Source organism: Pseudonaja textilis, chromosome 6 (assembly GCF_049901715.1).
Source record: "Pseudonaja textilis isolate UNSWEBS1 chromosome 6, rPseTex1.2, whole genome shotgun sequence".
Classification (NCBI taxonomy): domain Eukaryota; kingdom Metazoa; phylum Chordata; class Lepidosauria; order Squamata; family Elapidae; genus Pseudonaja; species Pseudonaja textilis.
Genome location: NC_141995.1, coordinates 29,636,842 through 29,655,387, shown reverse-complemented (window position 1 = coordinate 29,655,387; position 18,546 = coordinate 29,636,842). Strand labels below are relative to the sequence as shown.

Sequence of the window (18,546 nt, the reverse complement as noted above, 5' to 3'; positions counted from 1 at the left end):
CTTTTATCTTCATTGCTTCGAAGTTGGATATGATAATGTTAGTGAATTACTAGGGTAGAAGAACATTGATAGGAATAATCTTACATGTTTCATTTTCAGCAATCAGTTGTTTTTCCTAGAAAATGGTCTGAGCAATCTCTACATGTATTGAAGTATCAAAACAATAAGAAAATTCTGGTACACCTTACACTGAGCATATACTAGTTGCAGGTGATTTTTTTTCTTTCTAATACCTATATCTCATTGGTAGGTTAAATTTGTCTCAGTGCCTATATATTTACAAATAAAAAATTTGTATCAGAATATTATCTTGTCTCTATCCAATATATAAAAAGGGGAAACAGCAGCAATATCGATTCTCACATTTCCATTTCAGTGTAAATGTAACCTGGTTTCATTTCAAGGATGGTGATTGCTATTCCTTTTTTTCCCTCCTAGGTGTAACACTTGATAATTCTTTCCACTTGTTTGCTGACTGCTTTACTTTTCTCTAATGATCCACTAAGAGTATTTGTCAGTATTTAGCCAAGTGTTTAACCTCTTCTAAGTGAGCTTGGGCAAATAGATACACAGTAAATATTTAAAATCCCATGAATGAGCTTTAGTCTAATCCCTATCAACAGATCCTGGCTATAAAAATGGGAGCATTATACACTGTAGTTTCCTAAGGAGTTTCCCTTTAATCCTAAAAATAAGTACATATCCAACAGTTAATGATTAAAAAGAAAAAGAAAATAGGGAAAGAAAATGTTTTAAGTTGCAGTGATTTACTGTATGCAAACATGATATTTATGCTAATGTGGAAAACATAGGATAAATATTTTAGAGAGACATTTCTTATTTTAAATAAACTTATTTAAAGTCTAGTAGATACCTCTGTCATTCATGAAATAGGGCATACTCCTGATTCTAAATTTTGCTTGTGTAGAGTTGATTAGTTTAACAGTGAATTAGTTACATTTGGCTCTCTGGTTTGCTTTTAACTAACTTTTAGTATGAATATCTACATTGATTGTATACTGGTCTACTTTAGACATCAGATAGTAATTCTTTTGCTTCATCTGCTGCCTGAGTTGTAAAAAATGAGAAATTACTTCTCTAGTTCATATTGATACTTATAAACATCTTTATTTTCAGCTGTAGCCAAAATAACTCCCAGGTGAAAAAGAAAAACATTATACTTCATATGGATGATGTCAAGAATTAAAGTAATTTTCAATTTTATCAACTTTGAGGCCATCAAGTCTGCAACAGATACTAAATGCTTACCATGAACCTTATTCAGTTATTTCCAGGGCCACAGAAAATTCTGTAGAATGGTGTCAAACTCGTGGTGTCACGTTGTCATCAAGTGATGTATCACAGCTTTTTTCCCCTTCACTAAACCAGGGATGGCATGTTCTTGACTTTTTTTTTCTTCTCTCTCCTTCCTTATATTGGCATGGTCAGTGCGTGATGCATCCAGCCTTGACACCTTTGCTGTAGAAGTAAGATAACTAATTCTGTAAGCTTCTGTTTTATGGAAGGTGGCAAATTAAGTGATCCATTTTCATACCTAATAGTAATATTTCTTGTGTCAATCCAGGAAAAAAACTTTTCTCTCTCCACTCTGTTCATAATTTTAGAAAGCTAGTATCTCTTCCATAGAGAACATCCTACTCCAAATAATGTTATCTTGTGGTGTCTCAAGGGTACCAAGAAACATAGAATACTACAGAATCTAACAACATGGAAACAAATTATAATTCTGTATGTTATATTTTATTTTTAAATGAAACATCAGTATGATAATGTATGATATTTCTCTCTTATTGCATTGACATACTGTCAGCAAGTGGCCTTGTTTACAATGACTTCTTCCCCATCCCCAAATCAGAAAAAATCTGGTAGCATCTTTTCAATCTAACAACGTTATTACAAGATGCATCTGTGGAAGTGAACTGCAGCTCACCAAAGACCATGTGTTTCAATAACCATTATGAATTTTAAATGTTCTATCCAACTCTTCCTTCTGATTTTTGGCTACTGTAAACTAACATGACCCTTCTCCTACAATTTGTTGTTGTTAGTTGCGAAACTGTGTCTGATCTATTGCGAACCCATGGACAATGTTCCTTCAAGACTTCCTGTCCTTTACCATTTTCTGGAGCCCATTGAAGCTCACGCCTACTGCTTCAATAGACTCCATCCAGCCACCTCATTCTCTTTCACCTCCTTCTTCTATTGCCCTTAATCTTTCCCAGCATTATGCTTTTCTCCAATGAGTCCTTCCTTCTCATTAGGTGGCCAAAGTATTTGAGTTTCATCTTCAGGATCCGGTCTTCTAAACAGCAGTCAGGGTTTACCAGTTTGATCACCTTGCAGTCCAAGGGACTGGCAGGAGTCTTCTCCAGCACCATAGTTCAAAGGCCTCAATTCTTTGGCACTCAGCCTTTCTTATGATCCCACTTTCACAACCATATACTGCAACTGGGAAAACCATAGCCTTGACTATACGCACTTTTGTTGGCAGGAGGATGTCTCTGCTTTTTTAGCATGCTGTCTGGATTTGCCATAGCTTTCCTCCCCAGGAAAAAGGTTCTTTTAATTTCTTGGCTGCAGTCCCCATCTACAATGATCTTGGAGCGCAGGAAAATAAAATCTGTCACTACCTCTACTTCTTCCCCATCTATTTGCCAGGAATTGAGAGGGCTAGATGCCATGATCTTAGTTTTTTTATTGTTGAGTTTCAGGACAACTTCTGCACTCTCCTTCTTCACCTGCATCAAGAGGCTCTTTAATTCTTCTTCACTTTCTGCCATTAGAATGGTATTATCTGCATATCTGAGGTTATTGATATTTTTTCTGGCAATCTTAAATCCAACATTTGATTCATCTAGCCCTGCCTTTCTTATGATGTGCTCTGCATATATGTTAAATAGACAGGGCAACAGCATACAGCCTTGCCAAACTCCTTTCCCAATTTTGAACCAGTCAGTGGTTCTGTGTCCAGTTCTCACTGTTGCTTCTTAACCTGCATATAGGTTTGTCAAGAGGAAAATAAGATGGTCTAGTACTCCCATATCTTTAAGAACTTTCCACAATTTGTTGTGATTCACACAATCAAAGGTTTTAGCAAAGTCAATGAAGCAGAAGTAGATATTTTTCTGGAATATCTAGTAGCTTTCTCCATGACCCATCGTATGTTGGCAATTTGATCTCTAGTTCCTCTGCCTCTTCAAAATCATGCCTGTACTTCTGGTAGTTCTTGATCCACATATTGCTTGAGCCTAGCTTGTAGGATTTTAAGCATAACTTTACTAGCATGTGAGATGAATGCAATGGGGCGATAGTTTGCACATTCTTTGGCATTGCCCTTCTTTGGGAATTTAAATGTAAACTGACCTTTTCCAATTCTGTGGCCACTGTTGAGTTTTCCAAATTTTGCTAGCAAATTGAGTGTAGCACTTTTACTGCATCGTCTTTGAAGATTTTGAATAGCTCAGTTGGAATACTGTCACCTCCACTAGCTTTGTTGTTACACAGATTTCTTAAGGTCCATTTTACTTCACATTCACATTCTGCTACAATAGTCCCTCTTAAAACTGGGCATAAATTACTGCTGCTTAGCAATTGTGATCATGATGGTCAGTACTTTGCCAAAACATTTATTCAGATTTGCCAACACCTTCTGATGGGGTGACAGAGACAAAGAATAACGCCATGTGGGAATTAACTTGGTAGATTGGGTGAAGAGTCTAGGGGATAATCAGATAAGAGAAAATATTGAGCACAGCTATATAGTGGGAACAGCAAGGGATTCAGGAAAAACCCTCCATATATTATTGGACTATAAAGTTTACAGCAGGAGAAACTGCACTATCAGACTTATAAAATCCTGTTAATGTAGCACTACAATAAATAAGAATTAGCTTATATGGTTGTGCTTCCGGTCTGGTCTACCTTGTAAGGCTGACACAAAGTCATATTTTCTTAGATTCATTTTGTCTTACGGACCCTAATCAAGTAGTCAGGGTGCTTTCAAGTATGGTCTCTGCCACTTGTATTGTGAAACTTATCCTCTTCTGATTCTTCTGGGAAAGAATGGATTATATGGTGGGTTGGATCTCATATCTCAGAAACTGTCATTACATTTTTACATAAGGGTATAATGCTCCCTGTGTTATGGTCATTCCTAAGGTATTCTTCCCAGATCTAGTCATATTTGGTAATTATTTTTGTAGTTTTCAGCTTTCTCTGTTTGAGGAAGGTTGTTGTTTTTTAAAATTTATTTTTAATTTTAATTATGTGAATACAACACAATACATCCAACTTATCCTTGTTATACATAAATACATTTTACTTCATCATATATAATCTCCTTATTAATATATTAATTACTAATTAATCTAATCATAACTACTAGTATTTCGACCTTGTCTTCCACCATGTAACCATTTATAAAATTTATTCCATGTTTTATAATATTTAGACTCTTCTTTGTCTTTTATTTCTAAAGTTAACCTATCAGATTATGCACATGCCATAATTTTTCTTATTATTTCTGTTTCTTGAGGTATAATTTTATTTTTCCAATATTGTGTATATAATATTCTAGTTGCCGTCAATACAAGTACTATTAGATATATTATTTCCTTCTTAAACTTTCCTGATATTATTCCAAGAAGAAAAAATTCTGGTTTAAATGGAATACATTCTGCCACCATTTGATCTATCCATGTTTGAATAAGTCTGCAATATTTTTTTTTGTAGCATTTGTGGAAGGTTGTTAAGAGGATTTCGTAATTCTTATAGAAAAGAAAAAATATTTGATTTCCTTTCAGTCAAGATTTAGCCAAGGTTAAGACATAGGCATAACCATAAGCATTACTTGTGTTCACGGATTACCTTTGTTGGGACCTGGAGTGGTAGTGTACTTCTTCTGGTACTTTTTCCTAGTTTAGTGGAACTTCTAAATGGTGATGATTGGGAGGAGAAGCCACTTTCATTACTCTTTGTATGTGGGAGTCAGTTATCTGTCTTCTGCTTTTCATGAAATTACTAGTGGTTATCTATTAATCGAGATGTAACAAATCCTAATCCATGCTGTAATGCTCTGAAGGTATTTTCCTGTGTTTAGATGTTGTGAGAAACTGATTGGGATAAAACAGGATTAAATTAAAGTTTAACAAGATAGAATTACCGGTCATTGCATTTCTAATGTGGTCCCAATGTTGTTTCTCAGTGGGATGGCATTGTCCTTAAGGAAGTATAACCAGCAATTTGGAAGTTTCCTAAACTCATAGCTTCTGCACGATGAACAGGTAGAAGCCATGACCAAAAAGATTTTACTCAGCTTTACCTCACTGTTTTTGCAATAGTATCTTATCGTCTCTCAGCTTGACTACTACAATACATTCTACATGAGGTTATCTCATGTAGGTACCACCCAGATATTACAGTTGGTACAAAATGATGCAATGTGATTATTAGTGTGTTCTATTAGCAGCATATTATAGCTATGGTTTAGGTCCTATTTTGACTGTCAGTAAATTTCCTACGAATAAAAACCTCTAGTATTAAAAAAAAATAAAGTTTGATCACACGCTAGTTGTTGTGAAACTGGAAGGCCTCAAGAATTAATGGAATACCCAAATAAATACAGCAAGCAGCAGCAGAAAGAATCAGCAATGGATCTAATCAAGCTTACCAGCAATTCTTGAGAATACCCAACAGATTAGACCAAAAAGGATACTGAGCAAGCTCTTGTACAATATCCATAATTTTACATGCTAAAAAATAATAATGATCATCCAATGCAGATTAGATCTCTACATAAAAAAAGAAATGCCAAATGTTTAAACTAGCTTTAAAAAAGGCCAAAGAATATGAGACATTATTGCTGATGCACATCAGATAGTTAACAAAGTATAACAAAAAGAAGTCAGCATGTGCTTCATTGATTATAGAAAGGCCTTGTGTCTATAACTGTGTCTATAATGTCGAGCTGTGGAATATGTTCATAAAAATAGGATTACCTCATTGCCCCCAAATATATATCTTGGCAAGCCATAATACAGACAGAACATAATAAAATGTGGCTCAAGATTGGCAGAAAATATGACAAGGCCGAATATTGTCCCATTAACCAAAATATATCTAAAGGAATATGCTTGGAAGAAGATGACTGTAGTTTTAAAACTAGAGGAAGAAACTTGGGGGTCTTGAGTATACCATGCCCAACCAGTAAAATAAACCAATCATTCAGGAAATCAAGCCAGAGTTGTCATTTGAAGCACAAATAAACAAGCTCAAATTATTTTACTTTGGACGTGTTTTGTGATGACTTAACTCTCTAAAGAAGACTTTAATGCTGGGAAAGTGGAAAGAAAGAGAAGTTTGAATGTACTCCATTATATTAGTGATAACTGTACCATTTGAAGATCTGAAATATCAAGTCAGAGAAGATTGTTATGGAAAAAAAAATATTTGTGGTCACTCTGAGCTGAAAATGATTTGATGGCAAATAATCAAAAGAAATTATAGAAGCAGAATAAAAACGTACAAATATATTGCACTTATATTCTTTCTTCATTTCCAGAACAGAAAGTGGTGGTTACATGTGCATCCTTCTAGTTTCACAGATGAATAAAATCTAGATTAAAAAAAAATCCTAATCCAACGTTCTAACAATACTACATCACACCCAGGAAGAACTACAGGCAGGGAGTCTTTTTTTGTTAGCATCTTTGGTTTCTTTGCAAAAATTGGGCTTTGATATGTATTTTATATGTAGGGCGACAAGGTGGCTCAGTGGCTAAGATGCTAACCTTGTCGATCAGAAAGATCAGCAGTTCGGTGGTTCGAATCCCTAGCACTGTGTATCAGAGTGAGCTCTCGTTACTTGTCCCAGCTTCTGCCAGCCTAGCAGTTTGAAAGCATGTAAAAATTCAAGCCGAAAATAGGGACCACTTTGGTGGGAAGGTAACAGCGTTCCATGCACCTTCAGTGTTTAGTCATGCCAGCCACATGACCACGGAGATGTCTTCAGACAGCGCTAGTTCTTTGGCTTTGTAACAGAGATGAACACTGCTCCCTAGAGCCAGAAACAATTAGCACATATATACAAGGGGAACCTTTTACCTTTATATATTATGCATAACTAGATTGTAGATAATTTTTATTCTGTCAGACTCACATTCATTTTCAAAATTACTCAAAATTACTAGGGATCATAAACTGATTGGCAGAAAATTCAAAACTTGCAAAAACAGACCCAAAGTCAGTGTGGTCACACCATATCTGTTCTCTTCTTCCACTTCAACAAAGTGTCATTTACTGAAGTGGCAATATGGCATCTGTTTCATCATTAAAATTTTATGCGGTGCCTTGATTCTAACATTAGCACAGGCTAATGCTTGAAACAACTGCAGTAAAAAAAATAGACTATGTTAATTAGTGCAAGGAAATATAAACGATTGAACAAACTGAACCTTGATCTTTATTGGCATGAATTATGCCTTTGTTGATCTATTGATTTCTTTTGTTCATCTTTTTACTATCCAGCATTTAAAATGAGGCTTTATATTTTATTTTTATTTTGTTCTCTTTTGAAATAATTTTGTTCAGTTGTTTTCCTCAAGAGTTCACATGTGAAAGAGAAAATATTGAAGCAAAATAATGATTGTAAACATAAATTAGACAGAACTATAGGTTTCTAATTGTTTTAGTACTTATTTGAACTAATTTATATGAACTAATAATTTCAAGGCAAATTATTGTTAAATTGTGTTATTTCAAAGCAGTCATCTTCTGCAATACTTCTATAAGTATTTTCTGGGCCACAAGAGACTGTCTTCCTCTTTTGACCCACAAGTGACTAGGTCTTCCTTGTTTACCATAGCTCTCAGCTGTTAGCAGGTTTGTTAAATGGTTTTCTTTATGGGATCTTATTGCAGTCCCTTGGCTGTCAGAGTTATTTGTTCCTCTCTTCTGAAATGGTCCAGCCATGTCAAACTTAGTTACTTTCCACATGCTGGAGCACACACATGATCTTTATAGCTTCTTCTCCTATGACAGTTAAAGATAAACTTACTGAACTGTCAAACAATTTTACTATTTCATTGTATTTTGTGACTATGACTCCAAAATGTGTGCTACTATTGTATATCTTGTTATGGTGATCAGTCTTTAGGAACAGTTTTCAATGCTTTTTATTATGAGGAATACAATTTTGAAATATTATTTATTTAAATTAAAAGTCTGTTATTCCCCACTCCTACCTTCAACCCCACTCATCTATTTGACATTCTATTTCAATATGCTTTAATCTACAGTCTGAAATAGTTTTCAGTGAATTTTTAATGTTGCAGGGTGGGGGTTCCTGCATTTTCTTGCTTTAAGGTAGCTGAATGATATGTATAGGTGCTATGTCTCTGTGAAACAGTCTCTTAAGAGTCACATAAATCTTCAATGAAGATATTGCAAGGAGCATGTTCTTCCTCCGTCAGAAAATGTAGGTTTCAAGAAAAAGTAATGAGAAGTGTAAGCAAAATAATAACAAAGATAGAATTTTCTGCTATCTTAAAAGAATAAAATATATGAAATATATTTTAAAGCATTCCATGACTAAGATTAGTCTACTATAAGCACAATAGTAACATCAATATTGCTAATAATAGCAATAATAACATGTGGGCATAGCATGCTATAAGTATAAAAGTATATCAAATTCATACTGCACTAGCAGACAATTGAAAAAAAAAGGGGTGCACATTTTAAGAATATCCAAAAGACAGTGAACAAGATTAAATGAAAGTAGTACACCATGAAGGCTTACTGAATACTAAACAGATCAAACTGGCCCATTTGAAAAACAAAATAATGAATAGAAAAGATACACAGAAAAATATTACATAACCAGTACATAAAAAACAAATCTAGCAGTAGCTACATAACAACAAGACCTGGCAATGGCCAATAATAGAGAATCAAAGAGACGGAGATGATTTTTGCTGTATAAGACCAAGTCATAAAAACAACATTTACAAAGCCAGAATTAAGAAGACAACAATAGACAGAAAATGCCATCTCTACAAGGAAGCTGAAGAAACAATGGACTACCTAGTTAGCTGGTGCAGGAAGATCACATACTGACTACAAACAGTCGACTATAACAATGTAGCAGCGATGGCATATTGAAATAACTGCCAATAGTAGAGAGGGAAAGTAGTTAATATCCCATTGACACAGATCTACAGTAAAGTCATTGAGATGTCATTCAGATTGGAGAGCTGTGGCCCGATTTTGTGTGGATAAAAATAATCATATAATGTTTCAATGCACATATTTGTTTGTCTTATTTCAATTTTATTCACAACATAAATCTATAAAACTGACCAACTTCTTTCTATTTGGTTTGGGTTATGTTTACAGTATGCTCATTCTGAAATCCTACAGTTATTCTGTCAGAAATTCTGTTAAGCTCAATGGGAATTTCTCCCTGGAAGTAGAAAATAGAAATAGATTAGGGTTACAGTCTTGCATGTTTGAGAAAGATTGAAAGATATTTTTAATTTTATTTTAATTAACTTATGAAATAACTTATAATTTCTTTGTAATTATATAAGGAAATAAGAAAATGGTTTCATACTAATTGCTCCTGAATGATTTATTGTGAAACAGCAAGCAATCACATCATTGAGTTTGCAAGATATTTTGCTTAGAAGCCAATACAAATTCAGTCAGGGATTATTCCAGTGCTTTAATTTTCTGTGTCCTAAATAAAATTCACTATCCCACTACATCTGTAGTTTTCATTAATATCAACAATATCTTGGCATTCATGATACATATCATTAACAAATATGTCACTAAGATAGGAGGCAAGATAGGATAATATGTGATTTTTTAAAATTTATCAGTATTTTTTGTATGAATGAAGAATCATAGAAAGACCACAGATTTTGAATATAATATCAGACAAGGGCTACCTTGAAACTGAAAAATGTACTGAACTCATATTCTTTCCTCACAAGAATTCATTCTAATAAATATTAGCATCAATCACTTTAACAACAAAATGTAAAAAAACCAAAGCTGTGTTTACCCAGCTACTGTTAAATACATAGAAATTAGATTCATTAAATTTATGTTGAAAATCACTCAAATTCATACTGCACTAGTAGACTTGATCAAGATCTACTTTTGTCCTATCTTTGCCTTAAGATACTCATAACCTTTGCTTGGATTCTCAGAGAAAAACACTGACACATATAGAAGATTGTCTGGCCAGGATTTCTAAAGAAAATATTAGGGAAAGTTGGCATTAGAATAATCCTAGCCAATATAGACAAGAAAGACATTGTGAAAATCAACATTTAAGTATCTGGAAGGTACTAGGTTGCCTAGTGTAATGAGAATAATTGCTGGAAATTGATTTATATTTTATTCTCTAGATTTTCTTGAAATTTTATAACTTTTCTGCAATTGAAATCAGGCCAGTTTTATTAGATGCTAGGAACAGATTGCCTATAGTAATATTTTAAATTTTATTTATTTTAAATTTGTCACAATTCTGAGATTTTGAGGTTTAAACTATTATCTAGTCCTTTAAAGTTGATGTTTGATTCAATACTGAATTCAAATACAAAAGGAGCTGATTTCATTTCTGTTTTAATGAAAACCTAAGTGGAGTACTGATTCCAGTTCTGTTTAACTGTGTTTGACAGCTAGTGAACCCATGGATGAATCAAAGTTGACATTTTAGAGCAAAATAGTAGAGCTCTTGACTAAGCCAATAAATAGCTGCAGCTGGTACACATCATGGGGTTGTAGTGAAAAGATATATCTGTGTGGTTCTTTCATCAAACTTTAGATAGTTAAGTTTGTTTGTTTGCTCACTTGCTTTAAATTGAAGACAGGTGATGTGGCATAAACCATTTTTTAAAGTTACTTTTGTCAAAGAAAGGTTCAGAGTAATTGTTTCAAAATAGGTTTTATGCTGGGCACTCTGGAGATTCAGCTCTATGGATCCTGTCCAGATCCTGTATGTTAGACTTTTGTTTCTCTTGTGTATCATTTTTCCTGATAAGCATTTGAAAGTTACTTTGCATGAATAGTACATTACTTATAGAATGATTTGTATGCCTTAGATTTGTTAATAATAATATAGGATAAACCTGAATTTTTGAAATATGTTAAATTTAAAGAAAAAAGGAACCATGGAGAGAGACAGAGAAAAAAAAAACCTTTTTGAAGTTTTGGAAAGTTGCCAAGCATACATTGGGACAGATTACCTCGGAATCTTCCAAGAAAGAATAAAAAGAAATGTCTAGAATTTTATGCATCTTGTGAGTTGATGATACTTCATTCCTAATTCATCAATCTATTCCTGAAAGCTATGTATTTCTGGTGGAAATAGTAACAACAAATTGTCCAACTGTTCTAATATCCCACCAGTATATAATATCAGTCTTGTTCCTGATAATACTACCCAGTAAATTGTTAGAAGTTTTTTAGTTAGCAATGTTGTATAGGTAACTTTCAACAAATGGTAGTATTATTATATTTTACAATCTCATATAAAACAAGAAACAAGTATCCACCAAAGCCCTTGGAAATTGAATATACTAATTTAAAACCCATGTGCTGCTGGAAGAGTACCTGCCTAAGGGTCCTTAAAGCATTTTAAAAGTATTTATTTAAAATAAGTATCCATATTTAAATTTTACAACCTAAAAAGAAAATAATTGCATACTGTAATTTTGGTGCGAACACATATTTGCATATGTCAATGCATTATATAGCATATGAAATTCTTGTGGTTTTTTTTTCCAAACAGTGTTTGCTACTGAGAAAAATAATTGTATTTGAAAAAGCAGAGGAAACCTGTTAATAATGCCTATATGTTCTATAAAATGTTTTTATTTCCTTCATGGTATATTATGCTTCATCAGTTCTCTTAATCCTAACTTCACTTCACGTAGCCATCCTGAAACAGTTCACTGAACAGTAATTTATCTCTTGGCTGGGCATAACAATCACAACTACAGGTTATTTTGGGAGCAGGGATTTGCATTGCATAAACTGTATTTTGAAAATCATTTTGAAATGAGATTAATTTGTGATAGGGAAAGTATTTCTCTATTTTTAGAAGCAGTCTCTAAGCTACTTGAGGTTGATTCTTGAATCCTTTTTTTGTTATCAGACAGATTCCTTATTTGCAGATTAGTGGAAAGATGCCACATGAAAAAGAAGCCTCTCTGTTTTGATAGCTATTTAAAACTGCCCATAGAAATATAATGATAGATTTCCTTTCCAAACAAATCTTTCAGTTATGCTTCAGATGACCTCCAGTTGTTTTCAATGAGGCTGACTGCTTTAGCACAAGACCTTATATTTCCTGCATGTTGAAAATATGGTAACAATTAAACCAAAAGGAAATAGGATATTATGTCATGTGCCAGAAAACTATTGTTGTTTTCTCTGCCAAATTATTACAAATTCTTTATTATTCCAATATGATTCTATTACAATCTATTGCCATTGCAGAGATTTGTTAGGCATTAGCAGATAAACTAAATGTTTGAATTCAGATTTGTAAAGTTTCCCCCTGTCCAGTCATTTCCAACTCTCCATTTCTTAGTCGAGGAAACCAGCTGTCCAGAAATTATCCATAGTAATCAATCACTCCAAGACAAGCATAATCTCCAATTGATTTATTGGGAACAGCTCTGCTACGTCTATGGAAATTTCCAAAACTGAAACTCATTTCCTGTGCATCTCAGAAATTCCACCCTATCTCCTCCCACTTACCACACTTCATAAATCACGAGAACCAATTAACTGTAGTTGGAATTTTTTAATGCAACATACTAAATAACCTTGAACTGTTCAACTCCCTCACCCCATTTCATTGTTCACATATTTTCTTGTGGCAGCTGATCTCAGAGCTGACACCAGCATTGCCTAAAAACCATTTCCATAGTCATGTGGTCAGCATGACTACACACGAAGTGCACAGAATGCTGTTACCTTCCCATCAAAGTGGTACCTATTTATTTACTCATATTTGTACGCTTTCAAGTTGTTAGGTGGGCAGGAGCTGGGACAAATAATAGGAGCTCACCCCATCTCATGGCATGGGTATCAAACTCAGCCCGTCAGCTTTCTAGTTGACAAGCTCAGCATCTTTAATAGCTGACCACCGCACTTCCATAGAACTTGTATGTACAATAAATTATTGTGTTGCCCTGCTCTCACACACACATAACTGTGCTTTAGTGAGTTTATTAATATTCCTCAGCAATCTCCTTCCTTCACCAAAACTCAGAACTGTCCAAATTAAGTCCAGCTACAAGCAGGACTTAGTCCAGATAGCAATTTCCCAATAAAATTGCTCAAACAAAATAATTTCATCAAACAAACTTAAATCAACACACAAGAGAGATCACGAGGCAGAAAAAGTCCAGAGTTTCCAAGCTACAAATCAATTCCAAATACTGTGTTAATCCAGAGTGAACCAGGAAACACAACAACCAAAAACACACAGCTAGAAAACATACACATTGTTCCAGTGGTGGGGTTCAAATTTTTTTTTACTGTTTCTGTGGGCATGGCTTTGTGGGTGTGGCATGGCTTGGTGGGCATGGCAAGGGAAGGATACCGTAAAATCTCCATTCCCACCCCACTTCTGGGAGAAAGTTACTGAAAAATCCCCATTCCCTCCCCACCCCACTAACCTGCTTCCTGGCTCCATTCTCCTATGCAGGGCAATGAAAGAAGATCCAGCCAATCAGCCGGGAATCAGGAGGCAAAGAATAGATGCGGGCAGGGCCAGTCAGAGGTGGGATTTGCCAGTTCTCCAAACTACTCAAAATTTCCACTACTGGTTTTCCAGAACCAGTCAGAACCTGCTGAATACCACCTCTGCATTGTTCCCAGCAATGCCTCCAGCTGGTCTTCTATGATAAATATCCAGCTTTCTGGTGCAGTTCATCAAGATGGGCTGGGCTTTCTCCTCTCAACTACTCTGGATGACCTTTTGCTCCTGTCTTTCCTCTGCCCTATATGTTTTCAGATCAGGTGCAGAAGGCAGTTCCTCCTCTTCACTGACCATCTGCCACTGTAAACTTTCCCTAACTGAAGCTTCCTCCAAATCTCTTCCAGACAGCCTTTCAGAGCCATCAATCAATTCAGTTCCTGATATGCCAGGAATGGACTCATCTTCTCCTAAGCTGGCATCTGAGGAGGCATCTGGTGAGTCATCCAAAGAAGACATCACAATTATTCAGAATAAATATTTGGGGCTGCATATACAGTAAGTGAGAATACTACCTCTCTACTCTTTCTTAAAGCATAACCTTGTAACTCTGAAACAAATAAAAAACCATAAACAACCTAAAACAGATAAAAGGACAACAAAATTCTTAAAATTAGTGGGGAACATTTTTGAGCATTAGTCTTTTTATCTTTTATTATTATGTAATTATTATTTATGTTATCCTGCATAACTACTGTCTAAACTGTCAAAGTCAATAGATAGGATCACCTCATATCAGTCTGCAATCAGTTTGAATTCATATCATAGTGACCTTATTCAGGGTATTTAGATCCTGTTAAGGATTTTAAATACCATATTTAAATGGTTCATACCAAAAATTTCTTCCAGAATGGACCACAAAGAGGTGAATTTATATACTTATTTTCATACTTGAGATAGTTCTTGGCTTATCAAATGGCAAATGGAACTGACATTTCCTTAGCAAATGGAACTGACATGTCCATTGCTAAGTATGGTGGTTAACCAAACTGAGTCTCTACAGAGTAGATAGTAATAAATAAGTACACTGTGTATGGGAGTAAAAGGTATTCAAATCTGTACTTTTGAACATGTTAGAGCTTAAAAAACATTTATTGGTACAGTATCTTATTCCAAAATTATATTAATTTAAAGAAGATACAGTTATTACATGTCCTCAGGCAATAGCCTAAGAAAACTTTGTGAAAACACAGCTATCTTGTCACAAACATTCACTGTTGTCCTCTTCTTCATATCATAGTCTATGATAAGTGGCATGTCAAAAATCTCTTTATGGTTAGCTCCTGCTGAATAATTCAAACAAAGAAACTTAAGTTGAGCCTTGAAGTATTGGTTGTTTTATTTACATTTATTAGCGTGGCTCTAAATCTCAGGGGTATCACACTGCTTTAAACCTGTTGGAATTCAAACAGCTGAGTGTCATTAGCCTCTACAATTTCTAACAAATTTTCTGCTTCAAGGAAACAACACTGTTTCATATTTAATTTTCCTCTAGGAAGAAAACTCAAACATTGAGATGAAGAGAGCTTGTATTGAAAAATAAAAGATCTGAAGAGCAAAATTTATTAGCAACTCAACATATTTTCAGTTAAATAAGGAAACTCCAGGACACTGTGTTATTATCTAAGTTGTGATGGGGAATCAATAGATATTGCCTTACTCTATTTTATGTAGAATCTGGCATTAGACCTTCTGAAACTAATGGGCATAAGAGTAAAGTTGTTTCTGTAATGCTATAGTTAGCAATTTTTCTTCCTTTCCTTTCTTCTTTTCCCTTGTCCCTGTTCTCTTTTTTTTTCTGTCTTCTGTCTTCTCTTTTCCCCTTCTCCTCCTTTCCTTTCCTCTTTCCCTTTCCTTCCCTTCCCCTCCCTTTCCTTTCTGCTTTCTTTTCCTCTTTTCTTCCTTCCAAACACTTTAAAAGAAAGTCCCCTTTTTTGCAATATACGTAATTAATCTTGGTGACTCCAAAATCAATAGGCACAGTGTCCAATAAAGTGAAACACAATAGAATAGATTCACCAGATATGAAAAATACAACATCACAACCCTGAAAAAAAGTAAGAGATTCATGGTTATCTTGTTACATTTGTTTTTTACTTCTAATTTATAGTAAATTGTTCATGTCACAACCAGTTTGATTTGCAAAACATTCCCAACACAATATAAGTATGACACACTTATCTTTTCCTCTGACATCAATACTTAGAAATTAGAAAAGGTTTCAGGAGCAAACTACCACTTATTCAATAAGACTGAAACGTAAACTAGAAGACAAAATCAGTCCCTTTGTTAAGGAAAATAATGCAAAGAAAGAACATTCAGAAATCCACACTCAATGATGATAATGATGTGATGATGATGAAGAAGATGATAGTTCCAGTTCCACTAAATATGTATTTCTATGTATTTCTTCTGATTTTCTTAAACCTTCATTAATCAGTTTGGTGGCTACAACGCCTCAGAGAGAAAGTCCATTCTGAGAGTGGTAAGAACAGCCGAGAAGATTATGGGAAGTTTGCTTCCTGTCATTCAAGATACTGCTTACAAGTGTGCTTAGACCTCTCACACCCACTTCTGTTGCTCCCTCTGGGAGGAGGTTTCAAAGCAGGACTACCAAATTCTGTAACAGCTTTGTTCTCTATGCCATCCATCTGGTAAATTCGCATGAGTTATTTTTCTCGTCATGTACAGGTATACATCCAAACTAGACTGTTGTTTCTCCATGTCATATAATATATCTGGGTATATGCATAATTTTGTATTTATTTATTTAGTCATGTTTCTGTAGTGTAATATTGGAGTGGAGATCCATTGAGAGTTGTATGCAATGAAATGTCATTTAATGTATGCCAATTAGTGTACATTCAAAGTGACAATAAAGTTAGTCTAAGTCTTAGTCTATTCAAATCCTGCTATGGATTTAAAAAATAGCACATAATTATGGATAACTGTTGTTTATAAATTGGGTTGTTTAAATTGTTCTAAACTTAGGCTATGATTGAATGCTTATGGTCTTATTGACTATTGGTTATTTTATGAGATTGGGCTGCATCCACTTATATGGTCAGCTGTTTGATCTTTATTTCAGAAAATAATATTTACTGTTTTTGACATTTTCTTGGGGTTTTTTGAATAATGAAAATCATCAGTATCTGCTTTAAATTTACTTTTCTTAAGTTCTTATATTGTGAAATTTTATTGATTTATTAAATTTGTTTGCTGTCCATGTAATCACAAGAATTTTGTTTCAATAATTTGCCATACATCGATTTGGTTTTCCTATTTCTATCTTCATTTTAGGCTACATTTTCTACAATCATGCTTAGATTCTAATTCTTGAAATTACACTTCTTTTAGTGATTCTTTCAATAAATTTATTTCCTTTATTTCCTTCCTGGATGCAATCATTAATTCAGTAATAATCATTTCAAAAAGATACTATGGCCAATGGTCTCTAAAGCCACTGAGAGGTCAAAGAGACTAAGGATAGATGCACTACTGGCATTTCATTTTGATAATACTTTCAACAGTTCTTTGTCTATTTTTTAAATAATATCACTACATTTAAACCTGGCATCTTTTCAATTTTTTTAATGTTTCTTTAATCTCTTGAATCAAATTTTGATAATGCAATTAAGCAAGAAAAATCTTGCTGCATCAACTCAGGAACAAAAAGAAAGAAGGATGATGAAAAACAAATAAGTAAACTGAGATAAGAAATCACAGAAGAACCCTCATAAATTTTAATGAAGTATTTCCCAGACTTAACATTATATGGTTTTAAAAATAATTTTCCTTTTTTTTACAGTAAAAAAAAAAATCAAAGATACTCTAAATCTTTCCATGAAGTTCTGGTAATTATCCAGAAATAGTTCATGACCCATATTCAGGGGCATACAGCATTTGGCTGCTCTTTCTTTCAGCAGACTCATAACAAGACCACCCTGGAGCAATCAGTAGGAAACTTGGCTGACCGACCACCCATCATCAATTGACATTAAGTCTTGAAAAAAATTGATTTTAAGTTCTCTGTAAAACTTGCATAATAACAAAATAATATTGGTTGGGCTATAAGCATCTGAGCTACACCTGGATGAAAGTCTTTTTGAATTAATTTGTACTATGGAATTGTCCTAATGTATCATTTGCATACCAAGCTCTTGACATTGTAACAATGATTTAGTTGTTCTACACCAGTGATGGCTAAGCTTTTCCACGTCGAATGCCAAAAGTGTGTGTGCGCACACGTGCGCTTGCGTGCCTGCACCCATGATGCAATGTGCATGTGACTTCCCTTGCACATACGCACATGGACCCCACCATGCTGCACACCTCTGCGCATTCATACACAACATCCCATATGCCCCATCCCCTGTGCATGCACACACATCTCCTATGTGCGCGTCTCCCCCTGTGCATGCATGGAAAATATGCGACAATCAGCTGGCTGTTGGGGGGTGCATGTGCATGTGCCATGCAACCTCTCATGTGCCAGCAGAAATGGCTCTGCGTGCCACAGGTTTGCCATCACAGTTCTATACACTGAAGGATACCTTAAGGACTTGACACCATCTTCATAATCTAAAACAATTTTAATGCTTCTCTGATTAGAGATTAGTGGAGCTGATGTCATCCCTTCAAGGTGGACCAGAAAACAGTCAGAAAACAGATATGGATTATTGGAATTCTAATAATAAGAGACTGTCTTAAAGGACTTCCAATTTCACCTTGTTTGTCTTCTATAA

General features: G+C 34.6%; 1 long non-coding RNA gene across 1 annotated transcript in view; it reads left to right on the top strand.

Moving 5' to 3' along the window:
• The window catches only part of LOC148125434 (uncharacterized), a 94,369-nt gene extending 77,738 nt beyond the window's left edge, over positions 1–16,631 (top strand). The window contains exons 3-4 of the long non-coding RNA XR_015744204.1: positions 14,149–14,299; positions 15,297–16,631. This is a non-coding gene — a long non-coding RNA (uncharacterized LOC148125434). The remainder of the gene's footprint in view (positions 1–14,148; positions 14,300–15,296) is intronic.
• The last annotated feature ends 1,915 nt before the right edge of the window (positions 16,632–18,546 follow it).